The sequence below is a fragment of the Pristiophorus japonicus genome, chromosome 22, assembly GCF_044704955.1.
Source record: "Pristiophorus japonicus isolate sPriJap1 chromosome 22, sPriJap1.hap1, whole genome shotgun sequence".
Classification (NCBI taxonomy): domain Eukaryota; kingdom Metazoa; phylum Chordata; class Chondrichthyes; family Pristiophoridae; genus Pristiophorus; species Pristiophorus japonicus.
This window is the reverse complement of record NC_091998.1, coordinates 38,413,848-38,427,631: the sequence shown is the minus strand read 5'-3', so window position 1 is coordinate 38,427,631 and position 13,784 is coordinate 38,413,848.

Below are 13,784 nucleotides of genomic sequence, written 5' to 3'. Positions count from 1 at the left end.
TCTTATATCCAGTTATCCAGTCAGATTTTCATGCTGAAATAAATCCTTCCCATTGGTGGGCTTATGATTTTTGAAAAATGCAGCTGTGTTGGATTTCGCGGGGGGTTTTCCACTGGCCATCCCTGATGTTAACCGAATCAAGGGTTGAGAAGGTGTTAATTGGGTTGGAAGGGTGTGGGCCTCCTGTAGCCATTGTGTAGGCCCTCAATTTGTTTTGGGTTCCCTAGTTTTCTTAAGGCCTGCATAATATCCCTCCATAGTGTAAACGTGGGGGTGACCATAGCCCGGTATTGGTGATGAGTCAGTCCCGAGTTTTCAAGCAAGGGCACTCCCATTGGCCTGGAGTCCCTTGCTTTAGGCTGACTCTGTCCCACCTTTGGGCATCTGGTGTCCTCCCCCGTCCAATCACTGCCCTGCCAAGGCCACACCCTCTCGGTTTCAATCCACATCTGGTTCTGGGTTCCCTGTTCCTTCCAGGACACTGGCCTGCTGCAGCACAGACAGATCCCACAGCTCTTTTCCTTCTGGGTAAAATGAGGGGTTTTCGTCCTCCCCTACAGAAGAGAAACAATGTGCATAGAAAACTAGGAGTAACAAACAGCAACAGAACAAAGAATCGTGTAGTAAGAGCAGAGGTAAAGGTAGTAAAAATGCAAAGCTGACTCGCAGGCGCAAGTTGCCACATGGGGTTATGGTATAAAATGGCAATAACGGAGATCTGGCTTAAACATTGGCAAAAATAGGAACTAATCATTCCTGGCTAACATGTATCAATGAGGGATAGGGAAGGGGAAAGGAAAGGATGGATGTGCAATATTGATCAAGGATAATATTAAAGTTCTACAGAGGGACGATGTACTAGATGGTTGAAAGACCGAATCTATTTGATACGAGTTAAGGAACATAAAAGGTGCTGTTACATTACTGGATGTTTAATTATAGATCCCAAATTGTGAGTAGAAGATTGAGGAGCAAATCTGGAGGCAAAAGTCAGTGAAATTTAAAAATAATAGAGCAGTGATGATGGGGGATTTCAATTACCCTAATATAGACTGGGAAAAACTTACTAAAGGGCAAGGAGGGTGAAGAATTCCGAAAGCAGAACTTTCCTAATCGATAGGTTTCTAGCAGAACGAGGAATGTAACAGTGCAGGATCTAACCCGATCGAGTGAAATATGGCAATTGCGCATGTTTCAGCCGGAGAAATCTGGGTAATAGTGATAATAATATAACTTGGTTTAATTTGATTTTAAAAGGGAAAAAGAAACATCAGTGATGAAACGAGCCAATCCCAGTAATTTGGAAGCTATCTAGCACAAGTGGACTTAAAAAAGATTGGACGGAAAATGACAACGGCAGGCCTTCAAAGCAGAGATCGTTCGTGTACAAACTAAGCATATACCCATAACGAGGAAAGATGGGATGTCCAAAGCTTGAGCTCCTTGTATGACGAAGGAAGCGCAGATTAAAATACAACAGAAAACAGAGGTTCATGACAAATGTGAGGTGAAGAATACAATCGAAAACCAGGCCAAATTGAAAGAGTGCCGAGGGTATTTGTGAAAACAATATAAGAAAGGCACAGAGGAAGTATGAGAAAAGATTAGCATGTAACATAAAGGGTATCCGTAAAATATTTTTTAGGAATGTGGGACAGCTAATTCAAAGAACCGACGCAGCATATTGGACCGATAGGCCTAAGTCTGTGCAGTAATATTCTCTGATTCTAAGATCCAGATGCAATGTCGGTGACTCATTTCCATTTCAGACTCTTACAGGTCATTGGCCTCTAAAGTGAAGGCGTTGGATGGAACCTGGGCTCGTTGCATATATTAATGTGCAAGGTCCTTCTCATTGGTGTATTTTACCAAACTGCAATTCACGGTTCATATCTTTCAAAATCTATTGGTTGTTTGGAAGGAAACACTGGTTTCTGTGCAAATTTGTGTCAAAGAATTAACTCCCAGTTCAGTCTGGGTGTCAGAATTTGCTGGCGGGAGAGCTCGGTACCTGGGAACAGCGTTCGGTTCATGTTCAGGTCCCATCCTGTAACCGGCTCCCGGGACGATGCTGCGGTCCTTACTGACCCTGTTTCTACTGCAGCTTCTGAACTGTGAGTTATTGATCATTGAAAGTATTCGGTTATTTATAGATACGCTTATTATTATTAAAACATGTACCTCGTTTATACAATTATTGGAATTTACTGTGAACACATTGAGGTGTGGAAAGTAAAAGCTGTTTGGTTTAACAGTGTCATGTAGATTTTTATGAGGTTTCGGGACTGGCTCCTCCATCGCCTTCCACCTGAGGCTCTTGTATAGACAGAGCAGACTGAAAATCTTAGGGGATTTTTTTTAATGAGTCAGTTAGAAGTCGAACGCGTTCACTGATAGAATAAAGAGTATCGGAGCGTGCGGTCAATTTATAGAAAACTGGTATATTTTATTCAAATTTGTCATTCACTGGGATCGTATGAAGTTAATATTGAAATTGTGTATTTAATTTGTAGAAGTTTAATGTAATATATATTACGGGTTGTTTGGTTCATTTTAAGTTTCATAAAATTCAAATAGGCAATTAATTCGCCATTTTTGTTGGAGTCAGTGAAAGCATTCAAACACTTTTACATCTTTGAAGTTGAGAATTGTATCAATCTTACATTTAAAACCAAAATCGAACACAAATACCGAGACAGTTTTGTTTCATTGTGTCCCCTGCTTCTCTTGTACAGACAGAGCTGGCTTGAGATGAAATGCTAACCGGATTATTTAACCGAGAATGCTGGAAATAGAGCGCCGTCGCTTTTAGAATAGAGTGTATCGGAGTCTGGGGTGTAAGTTAACCCAGTCAGTATAGAACACCAGTCAATGCTGCACCGACTGTTTATTGAATCCACACACACATTTCTGTCACAGGTATTTCTCAGTAGAAATGCTGTCTAACCCGCGTGTGATAAAGTGAACTGAACTACTTTATATCGTTCATTGAGCACTGAACTACTTTATATCGTTCATTGAGCATTAGAATGTTGGAAAGGTTAATCAATATTGCATAATAAAATATTCACCACTGGTGGAATCAATATTGTTTCAATTAGCATTCATCATTTGCATAATTATTATTAAATACACTCTCCATATAATGATGTTAATAAAATGTCCGAAAACTTTGGCCAATTTGCTGTTTCTGTGTTGTTGTTTAATTAGTGGTTAGTGAATATCTTCAAAATTATGACCATTTGATATCAAATTAAGTTTTTTATTTCATACCTTTATTGAGGCATGCAATTGTTAAGCTTGCTCAATCTCCTCCCACATGCCCATACTTTTTACATAATGCCATCTGATATCGGGACTTATTTCTCACTCTCCTTCCACTTGCTGCGTTTTTCGGTCGGTGACTGTTTTCCATTTCTTTCTGTGTGTGTGGATTCAGTCGGCGGCAGGTGCAGCTGGTGTTCTAGACTCAGTGAGTTAGCTTACACCCCAGACTGTGATACACTCTGTTCTAACAGTGAACGCGCTTTAATTTTACTCGGATCTGTTAAAATAATTGGATTCAAATTTTAACCCCAGTCTGCTATGTCTGTACAAGAAGCGCAGGGGACAAAATAAATCAAAACTGCCGCGGTATTTGTGTCCGAGTTCGGGATAAACATAGAAAATGAAGGACAAGACTAGCATTTTTAAATGAAGCTTTCTCCTTTATACCCTTGGTGCGTCCTCCTTCTCCCGCTATTCATTGTCCCCGGGCAGCCTTAATTCATCTAAGTTTCTGGGTGACTCTTCCTGCTTACTCGGGTTGTTAGTGAGACAGCTTCTCTATACCTGTGTGTCCCTGAGCAACTTCAGTTACAGGCCACTCTTAGTTCCTAAACCTTTTGGAACTTGCTATGTGAGTGTTGTTTTTTAGTTAGTGATTAACTTCAAAATTATGACCACTTTATATCAAATTAAGTTTTCTAATTGACACATTTATATACATCATCATTATCATCATAGGCAGTCCTTCGGAATCGAGGAAGACTTGCTTCCACTTTTAAAATAAGTCCTTAGGTTGCTGAACAGTTCAATACGAGAGCCACAGTCCCTGTCACAGGTATATACACCGTGCCATATAATAATGAAGTTTTCTCGGTCTCCTGAGACATGCCCCATATATTGATATGGAGTCAGGTAGAATTTAATGAGGCATTGGGACTTGTTTCTTTAACTCTTTCCACACGTTCAGACATGTTATACAATGTCATAAGATACCGGGACGTATTTCTCCGTCTCCTTCCACCTGCTTTCTCCGTCTCCTTCCACCTACTCGATATTTTTTGCTGAGGTTTTCGGCCCATGACTCCGTTCAGTTGCTCACTGTTTACAGAGTGTGTTTGGTTCTATTTATTAATCTCGATCAATAACTAATGCTGGTTTACTGACATGCGCACGTTCCCGCACTGTTATCAGATACATCATTTGTTTAATCATTTTATTTTACAAAACTGATTTTATTTTGCAAAAATCCTGTTTTGTGTATAATTTAAAGAACATTTTCTGCAATTCATAGAACAGAAAAAACAGGAGATGTATATTAATCCTCGACACATTTTCACAAACGGCGTGCTGATCACAATCAATTTACAGCAAACGGGCTTATTTTATTCAATTGTCTGTACACAAAGCGCAGGGGCAAAAAAAATCATACCTGCCGCGGTATTTGTGTCCGAGTTCGGTTTAAACATAGAAACTGAAAGGCAATCATACTAACTGAATATTGAACTGGGTAATATAATGCGTACGAGTTGCTTTTAATCCATATTTTGGTTTGTTTTATTTTAAATTCATGAACTTCTTATAGTGTGTCGGAGCCTGGGTGTAAGTTAAAACACTGAGTGTAGAACACCCGTCAAATCCGCACCTACTGCCGACTGAACCCACACCGACATTTCTGTCACAGATATTTCTCATTAGAATTGATTTCTGGCCCTTGTGTGAGACAGAGAATAGAACTAAAATAAATAGTTTGTTCAGCATTGGAGTGCTGGACAATGTCTACAAATATTTTATAATAAAACATTGACCAAAGGTGGACCCAATATTGTTTCAATTAGCAATAATTATTATTATTTTGAAGTACACGCTCAAAAATTATGTGACTCAAATTTACTAAATTTTGGGGAATCTGTTGTATGAGTATTGTTGAGTGATGATCTTCAAAATAATGAATTTTAATATTAAATTAATATTTCTATTATTTTAAGATGGAGTTAGATAGATTTTTGAACGATAAGGGAATTATGGAAGTGGAGCTGAGGACAAGATCAGATCAGCCATGGTCTTATTGAGTGATGGAGTAGGTTTGAGCTGCCACATGGCCTACACCTGCTCCAAATTCTATGTTCTTATGTTGGATAAAGGGTCGGACATTTAGAACTTAGATTAGGAGGAATTTCTTCACTCAGGGGGTTGTGAATCCTTGAAATTCTCTACACAACAGATTGTGGATGTTAAGTCCTTGAATGTACTCAAGGCTGAAATCGATAGATTTTTGGACTCTAGAGGAATCAAGGGCTATGGGGATGGGGCGGGAAAGTGGAGTTGAGATCGAAAATCACCCATGATCGTATTCAATGACGGAGCAGGCTCGTGGGGCCATATGGACTACTCCCACTCCTAATTCTTATTTCATGCAGATATAAGTACAGTTTATTGTAAGAATTACGTTTTCGCAATCACCTTCCACATTCCATACATTTTATACAATGTCATGTATGGTTAATGAGATTACGGAGCATGTTTCTCCAGCTCCTTCCATTTGGTCGATATCTTTTGCTGAAAATGTCGTTAGATGACTCTGCGTAGTTTCCGTTGTGTGTTTCTTTATATTTATTAATTTCTGTCAATAACAAAACTGGTTCACGTACTTGGAAATATTCCAGCATGATTACTTTATGTATTGAGGGAAATATATTTACGAGAATAATCGTCTTGTATTTAACAAAATTGATTGGATACTAAAATCCAATTTATGTAGCTAATTTCATGGCCATTTTCTGCAAATCGTAGAACTGAGAAAAAAGCATGAACGGTACAGTGCTCCCTGAATCATTTTCATCAATCGTGCGCTTTTCAATATCAATTTACAGGAAAATGGTATATGTTATTCAAATTTCTCATCCATTGGGATTTATGAAGTGAATACTCAAATAAATTTTGCCATTTACAGAATTCTCTTTTAATACATAATTTGGGTAATTTGTTTCACTTTATATTCCATCAATTACAAATAGGAAATTATTTCTCAATTTCTGTCATCGACAGTGAACGTGTTTGTATTATTTTACATCTTATTAACACTTACTTAACATTCCCAGTTGAGAATTGCGTCAAACTGAAATGGACTCACTGAGTGCAGAACACCAGACAAAGCTGCACCCACTGCCGACTGATCCCGCACACATATTACTGTGACCGATATTTCTCAGGTCTTGTGCTCGCTGACCGAAGTGTGATACAGAGAAATGAAGTAAAATATCTATATAGTTGGTTCAAGTTTAGACTGTTGGAGAAATACTCTAAAAACATTCAGATACAGATTAATTAAAGGTGAAACCCATATTGTTTCAACTGAATTAATTATTACTATAATTATTGATAATTACAAGTCTCTGGGGGATTTGCGTTGTGCGTATTGTTGTTTAGTAAATGAAGTTCTTCAAAATTATTAATTTTTAACTGAAATTATTTTCATACATTAAATGAGCAATATCATTTAGAGGTTACTGCACAAGATAAAAGATCACGGAGTTGGGGGTAAGATATTAGCATGGATAGAGGATTGGTTAACTAACAGAAAACAGAGAGTCGGGATAAATGGGTAATTTTGCGGTTGGCAAATAGTGACCAGTGGGCTGCCGCAGGGATCGGTGCTGGGTCCTCCACTATTTACAATTTATATTAATGACTTCGATGAAGAGACCGAGTATAATGTAGCCAAGTTTGCTAATGATACAAAGATAGGCGGGAAAGCAAATTGTTAGGAGGACACACACAATATGCAAAGGGATATAGACAGGCTAGGTAGTGGGCAACAATTTGGCAGATGGAGTATAATGTGGGAAAATGTGAGGTTATCCACTTTGGCAGAAATCATAGAAAAGCAAATTATAATTTAAATGGAGAAGAATTGCAAAACGCGGCAGTATAGAAAGACCTGGGGGTCCTTGTGCATGGAACAGAAAAAGTTAGTGTGCAGATACAGCACTAATCAGGAAGGCAAATTGAATGTTGGCCTGTATTGCAAGGGGGATAGAGTATAAATGCAGAGAAGTCCTGCTACACCTGTACAGGGTATTGGTGAGGTCACACCTGGAGCACTGCGTACAGTTTTTGCCTCCGCATTTGAGGAAGGATACACTGGCAATGCAGGCTGTTCAGAGAAGGTTCGCTAGGTTGATTCCAGAGATGAGTGAGTTGACTTATGAGAATAGGTTGAGTAGGTTGGGCCTATACATATTGGAGTTCAGAAGAATGAGAGGTGATCTTTTTTAATCCTATAAGATAATGAGGGGGCTTGACAAGCTGAATGCAGAGAGGATATTTCCACTCATATGGGAAAATAAAACTCGGCGACATAGAATAAAGGGCCACCCATTTAAAACTGAGATAAGGAGAAATTTCTTCTCCCAGAGTGTTGTGAGTCTATGGAATTCCCTGCCCCAGAGAGCTGTGGAGTTTGGGTAATTGAATATACTTAAGACGGAGCTGGACAGATTTGACAGCGATAAGGGAGTAAAGGGTTATGGGCATCGGACATGGAAGTGGAACTGAGTCCATGATCAGATCAGCCCTGATCTTATTGAATGGCGGAACAGGCTCGAGGGCAAAATGGCCTACTCCTGCTCCTATTTCTTATTTTTCTTATGTAATGATGACCGTTTCAAAATCTCCTTCCACATTCTCCATGTTTTATATTATTCATGTAGTATGGGGATTTGTTTCTCTAACTTCTTTCAAATGCTCGATAGATTTTTGGCTGAGTTTGTCAGGGTCGATGACTCCATTCAGTTTCTCAATGTTTCCAGTTTGTGTTTGGTTATCGTTATCAATCTAAATCAATTAAAATCCTGGTTCTCACACATTCATCAAATACATTATTCGTTTAATGAGATATATTTCACAGTTATTTATGTTATAAAACTAACTGGATACTAAAATGCTGTTTTTATAGTTAATTTAAAGAACATTTTATGCAAAGTGTAGAACGGAGTGAAAACATTTCATTTTCACAAACCGCGCGCTGATCACAATCAATTTACAGAAAACGGGTATATTTTATTCAAATTTGTCATTCATTGGGATCGTATGAAGTCAATATTCAAATTGTTTATTTAATTTGTAAAAATGTCATTTCGTTTATATTTTGGATTCTTTGTCTGATTTTAAATGCAATCAACTTCAAATAGGGAACGACATCTGATTAAGACTTAGATTTTCAAAGGAGATTTGTGTCGCATTTAGATTTAAAACCTAAATCGAACACAACTGCTGCGCCAGTTTGTTTTATTTTGCTCCCTGCGGCTGTCGTACAAACGAGACAGACAGGAGCTGATATTCCAATCGGGGTTTTAAACCGAGCCTGTTGGAAGTAGAGCGCGGTCACGGTTAGAATAGAAAGTCTCGGAGCACGGAGGTTAATTTCGCTCACTGGGTGTAGAACACTAGTCAAAACTACACATACTGCCGAGTGATCGCACAGCCCGATTTCATTCCCAGTAGTTCTCAGTAGAAGTGCTGTCTGACCCCCATATGAGACAAAGAATGGAATTAAAATATTTTAAATAGTTTGTTCAGCTTTAGAGTGTTCCAAAGGATTAAAAATATTGTAAATTTAAATATTAGCTAGAGTTTGAACTTATATTGCTTCACTTATTAATATCACTCTTATCAAGTACACTCTCCAAAAAGTGATACTCTTGAAACATCCTAAATCTCTCGCGGATTTGCTGTAGGAGTATTTTGTTCAGCTCCCGACGATCGTCAAAACAATGACTTTTTAATATTAAATTAAGCATTCTGATTCATATATTCATATGTACCGTGCCAAATAATAATTCATGCTTCTCAGTCTCTTTCTACATGCTCCATAATTTTATGTAGTGCGATGTATTGTTTAATGAGATATCGGGACTTGTTTCCCAATCTCCTTCCGCACGCTCCATGCTGTGGTCGCTTTGTGTAACAAATCCTGAATTGTATATTTATCTTCGGCAGATAGCGATCAGAGACATTTATTCTGCTCTTGTAAATATTCGGTGTGTATTTGGTATTTCTTACCGAGGTAACGATTATTCAGGCAACCGTTAAGCGATATGGAGATATTGTGTTGAAATTACTGGTATCGCGTTTAAAGCTCAGTCTGGATTGTTTGATGTGGGTTCCCTCTGGTGTTTTACTGGAGGTATTAACCTATAATTAATGTGTTTAAAAATTATTTGCTTCCTAAATCGAACAGGAACTCATTTAAATGTGAAAGCTGTTCAAATCCGACCTGAAATATTCATGTAAAATAATATTTTGATTCTTGCCACACCTAATAATCTGTAATGATAAGAATGTCCATATAAGCACTCTGTATTGACTGTATTTTTAAATCCCAAAATCAGCCCTGTCGTCAAATTCAACGAACTGGAAAGTTCCTGGCTTTGCATCCAATTCAGGAAGTTAAATTCGCGGCACAGAATATCACTAAATTCTCACATTTTAGTTCTTGTCTTGTGAGTACTGGAGGGATTCTCAGCTATGAGGAATCGTGTAAATAAATGGGAAAAGATTACCGACTGAAAAAGGACAAATCTGAGCAGTTATCCCTGATAATATGAGAAAAACTTGACGAATGGAGGACCATGCGAGTCGCGCTTGTAGATTGATTGCTAATTATTCTGGGGTCAGGGATAGATGATGCGATCTGTGGTTGGGAAATTGTTGGAGTCCATTATTAAAGAAGCAGTAGCAGGACATTTGGAAAAGCAAAATTCGGTCAGGCAGTGTCAGCATAGATTTAAGAAGCGGAAGTCATGTTTGACAAATTGGCTGGAATTCTTTGAGGATGTCGGGAAACCAGTGGATGTGGTGTATTTGGACTTCCAGGAGGCATTTGACAAGGTGTCACATAAAAGGTTACTGCACAAGATAAAAGTTCACGGGGTTGGGGGTAATATATTAACATGGATGAAGGATTGGCTAATGAACAGAAAACAAAGAGTTGGGATAAATGGTTCATTCTCGGATTGGCAATCAGTAACCAGTGGTGTGCCGCAGGGATCAGTGCTGGGACCCCAACTATCTACTATCTATATTAATGGCTTGGTAGAACCAAGTTTGCTGATGGTACAAAGATGGAAGGAAAAGCAATGTGTGAGGAGGACATAAAAATCTGCAAAAGGACATAGACAGGCTAAATGAGTGGGCAAAAATTTGGCAGATGGAGTATAATGTTGGAAAGTGTGAGATCATGCACTTTGGCCGAACAAAATAAAAGAGCAATTTATTATTTAAATGGAGAAAAATTTCAAAGTGCTGCAGTACAGCGGGACCTGTGGGTACTTGTGCATGAAACGCAATAGGTTAGTATGCAGGTACAGCAAGTGACCAGGAAGGCCAATGGAATCTTGGCCTTTATTGCAAAGGGGATGGAGTATAAAAGCAAGGAAGTCTTGCTACAGTTGTACAGTGTCATCAGTATTGGTGAGGCCACACCTGGAATACTGCATGCAGTTTTGGTTTCCATATTTATGAAAGGATATACTTGCTTTGCAGGCAGTTCAGAGAAGCTTCACAAGGTTGATTCCAGAGATGAGGGGGTAGACTTATGAGGAAAGATTGAGTAGGTTGGGCCTCTACGCATTGGAAGCAGTTAAGGCTAGCTCATTGAATGTATTCAAATCACAGATAGAGTTTTAACCAATAAGGGAATTAAGGGTTATGGGGAGCGGGCGGGTAAGTGGAGCTGAGTCCATGGCCAGATCAGCCATGATCTTGTTGAATGGCGGAGCGGGCTCGAGGGGCTGGATGGCCTACTCATGTTCCTAATTCTTATGTTCTTATGAATTCAGAAGAATGAGAGGTGATCTTAGCAAAACATTTAAGATTATGAGGGGGCTTGACAAGGTGAAGAGTGGATGTTTCCCTGATAGAGGACACTGAAACTAGAGGGCATAATATTAGAATAAGGGGCCACCCGTTTAAAACTGAGATAAGGAGAAAGTTCTTCTCTCAGAGAGTTGTGAATCTGTGGAATTCTCTGCCTCAGAGAACTGTGGAAGCTGGCACATTGAATAAATTTAGGACATAAATAGACAGTCTTAAACGATAAGGAAATAAGGGGTTATGGGGAGCGGGCAGGGAAGTGGACCTGGGTCCATGATCCCATCAGCCATGATCATGTTAAATGGCGGAGCAGGATCAAGGGGCCGTATGGCCTACTCCTGCTCCTATTTCTTATCTTCTTATGATCAGGTCGAAGTTTATTCCCCACCCTAATTGCTCTGAAAAGATGGTTGTTATATTTAAACCTCTGCAGTCCTTGTGGTGATAGTGTTCTGGGACCACACAGTTCATTGTATTTGTGACTTTTCTTTCCGACAGTTTCATTAATTTCTTGTCCCAGCGAACTCTGATTCTCAATGTCTCATTTCAGGCAGATCTTGGAACAGTCAAGCTAACCGGTCAGGTAATCGCCTTTATATTCACATTATCTGGTATCTCTCTGCTCTAATCCATCCCATTGAATATTAAGGCTGGACAATCTCAGGGCCTTTTTCATCACCGATTAACCTCAGAAGAGAAAGGAGCCTCCCGCGGTCCGTTACTAAAGATCTTTAATTGCAGCTGAGAGGCGGCTGCTGCGGTTATGCAGAATGATAATAAAACGGGGTCCCTGCAGGGCAGCGAGTGAAGGTCCCGCTCCACTGACACTGCTGTCCCAAAGGGCGGCTCACTTTCCACCTCACCAATCGGTGCTCGCGTAGAGATCACATGACCACCAGGCCCCGCCTCTTTCTCTATTGGCTCCGGGGGTGGGAGCAATGTCTTCCAATCCTGACCTGCTCTGGGCTCGCGTTTTTTTCGGCCAATCGGTACTGAGCATGATGGGCAGCTGACCATTGCAGCCACGCCCATCTCCCGCGGTGTGGCGGCTGCAAAAAATTCAGCGCCAATCTCCCACCCCGTCCCAGTGGGAGCCGCTCTGGTGCTGGGAACTTCCAGCGGTGTGCGGGTTCCCTGCTCGTTTACACCGTTAATTGGTATGTTCCTCTCCATTTTGCCATGTTTAGTGGTTACTCCGGGTTTTATTCGGGGTCTGGGCACAGTCTGATGTTCCCACTGATTCCTCACATGGTCCTATTTGCCCGGTGAATGGGGGCGGTCCGCGCGCTGGGAGACTGCGGGTTTAATACACTGCAACCGCTTGATGATATTTCTGATATTTTACAGAGCCCGTGAAGCTGAGACTGGTGAATGGCGGCGACCCGTGCGCTGGGAGACTGGAGATTCACTACAGGGGACAGTGGGACGCCGCTGTTGTGTGTCGGGAGCTGGGCTGCGGAACCGCGCTGTCAGCACCGGGCGGGGCTCACTTTGGGGAAGGGGCCGGACCCATTGTGACGTCATTTGTTCAGTGCGGCGGGACCGAGGCCGCTCTGCGGGAGTGTGAGTCAGATATCCCATGGGGTCACTATCGCTGGTCACACTCCAATGATGCCGGCGTCATCTGCTCAGGTAAACATCTCCCGTCGCGTTTGGTGGTTTCCGGAAAAAAGCGGATATAAAATTACCTGCGACGGTCTGTCCCCGGAAAGTGAGAGTTTATAATTCCTGCATTGTCCGCTTATTATTAATGTTATATTATTATTAGGATCACTGTTTGTCTTGTGGTAATATCACTATATTATTATATGTAATACACATCCCCCCCCACCGAGAGCAGTAATCACCTGACACGCGGCACATTTACAATGCAGACAGAACAAGTTCCCATTGAGATTTGTCCAAAGCCGCAGTGAATGAGCGGAACCGCTGGAAATGTCACATTCTCAACCCGACAGCTACCGGGCATGCGCCGTGAGCCCGGCTCTGCGCCTGCGCTCATCGCTTGATGTCAGATCTGAGATTTACCAATGAGCTATTTACTTCATTTTCTGGTTGTGGGAACTTGCTGCGCACAAAATGGATGTTTCACAAAAAAGACCGGATTGAGTCTTGTTGATGGAGGTTCAATTCACCGATGTACTACTTTGGAACAATTCTCCCGACCAGTAAGAATAAATAAATGTATGTATGTACAGGACCAGAGAAACCTGGTGCATTTGCAGCTCTCCCTTGCATTTGCCGTATCTGATTACATCATGTCTCACGATTCAGTTGAAGCTCATATTCTTAACGATCCGTCTGTGTGAGTGACTTAAACGCCTAACCTTCCCAAAATAATTAGATACATCCGCTCGTTTGTGACATAAGCATTTTGATTTAAATTAATTCACATTTGACCATCTCCATGCAGATTATGTTGCAAGTTCCTGGTTACATTTTAAACGTTCAAATGAAAACCACAATAAAAGGCGCTATCTAAAAGAACATTCATAAGATACACAGCGATAAGTCAGAAACATAGAAAATACGTACAGAAGTAGGCCATTCGGCCCTTCGAGCCTGCACCACCATTCAATAAGATCATGGCTGATTATTCACCTCAGTATCCCTTTCCTGCTTTCTCTCCATACCCCTTGATCCCT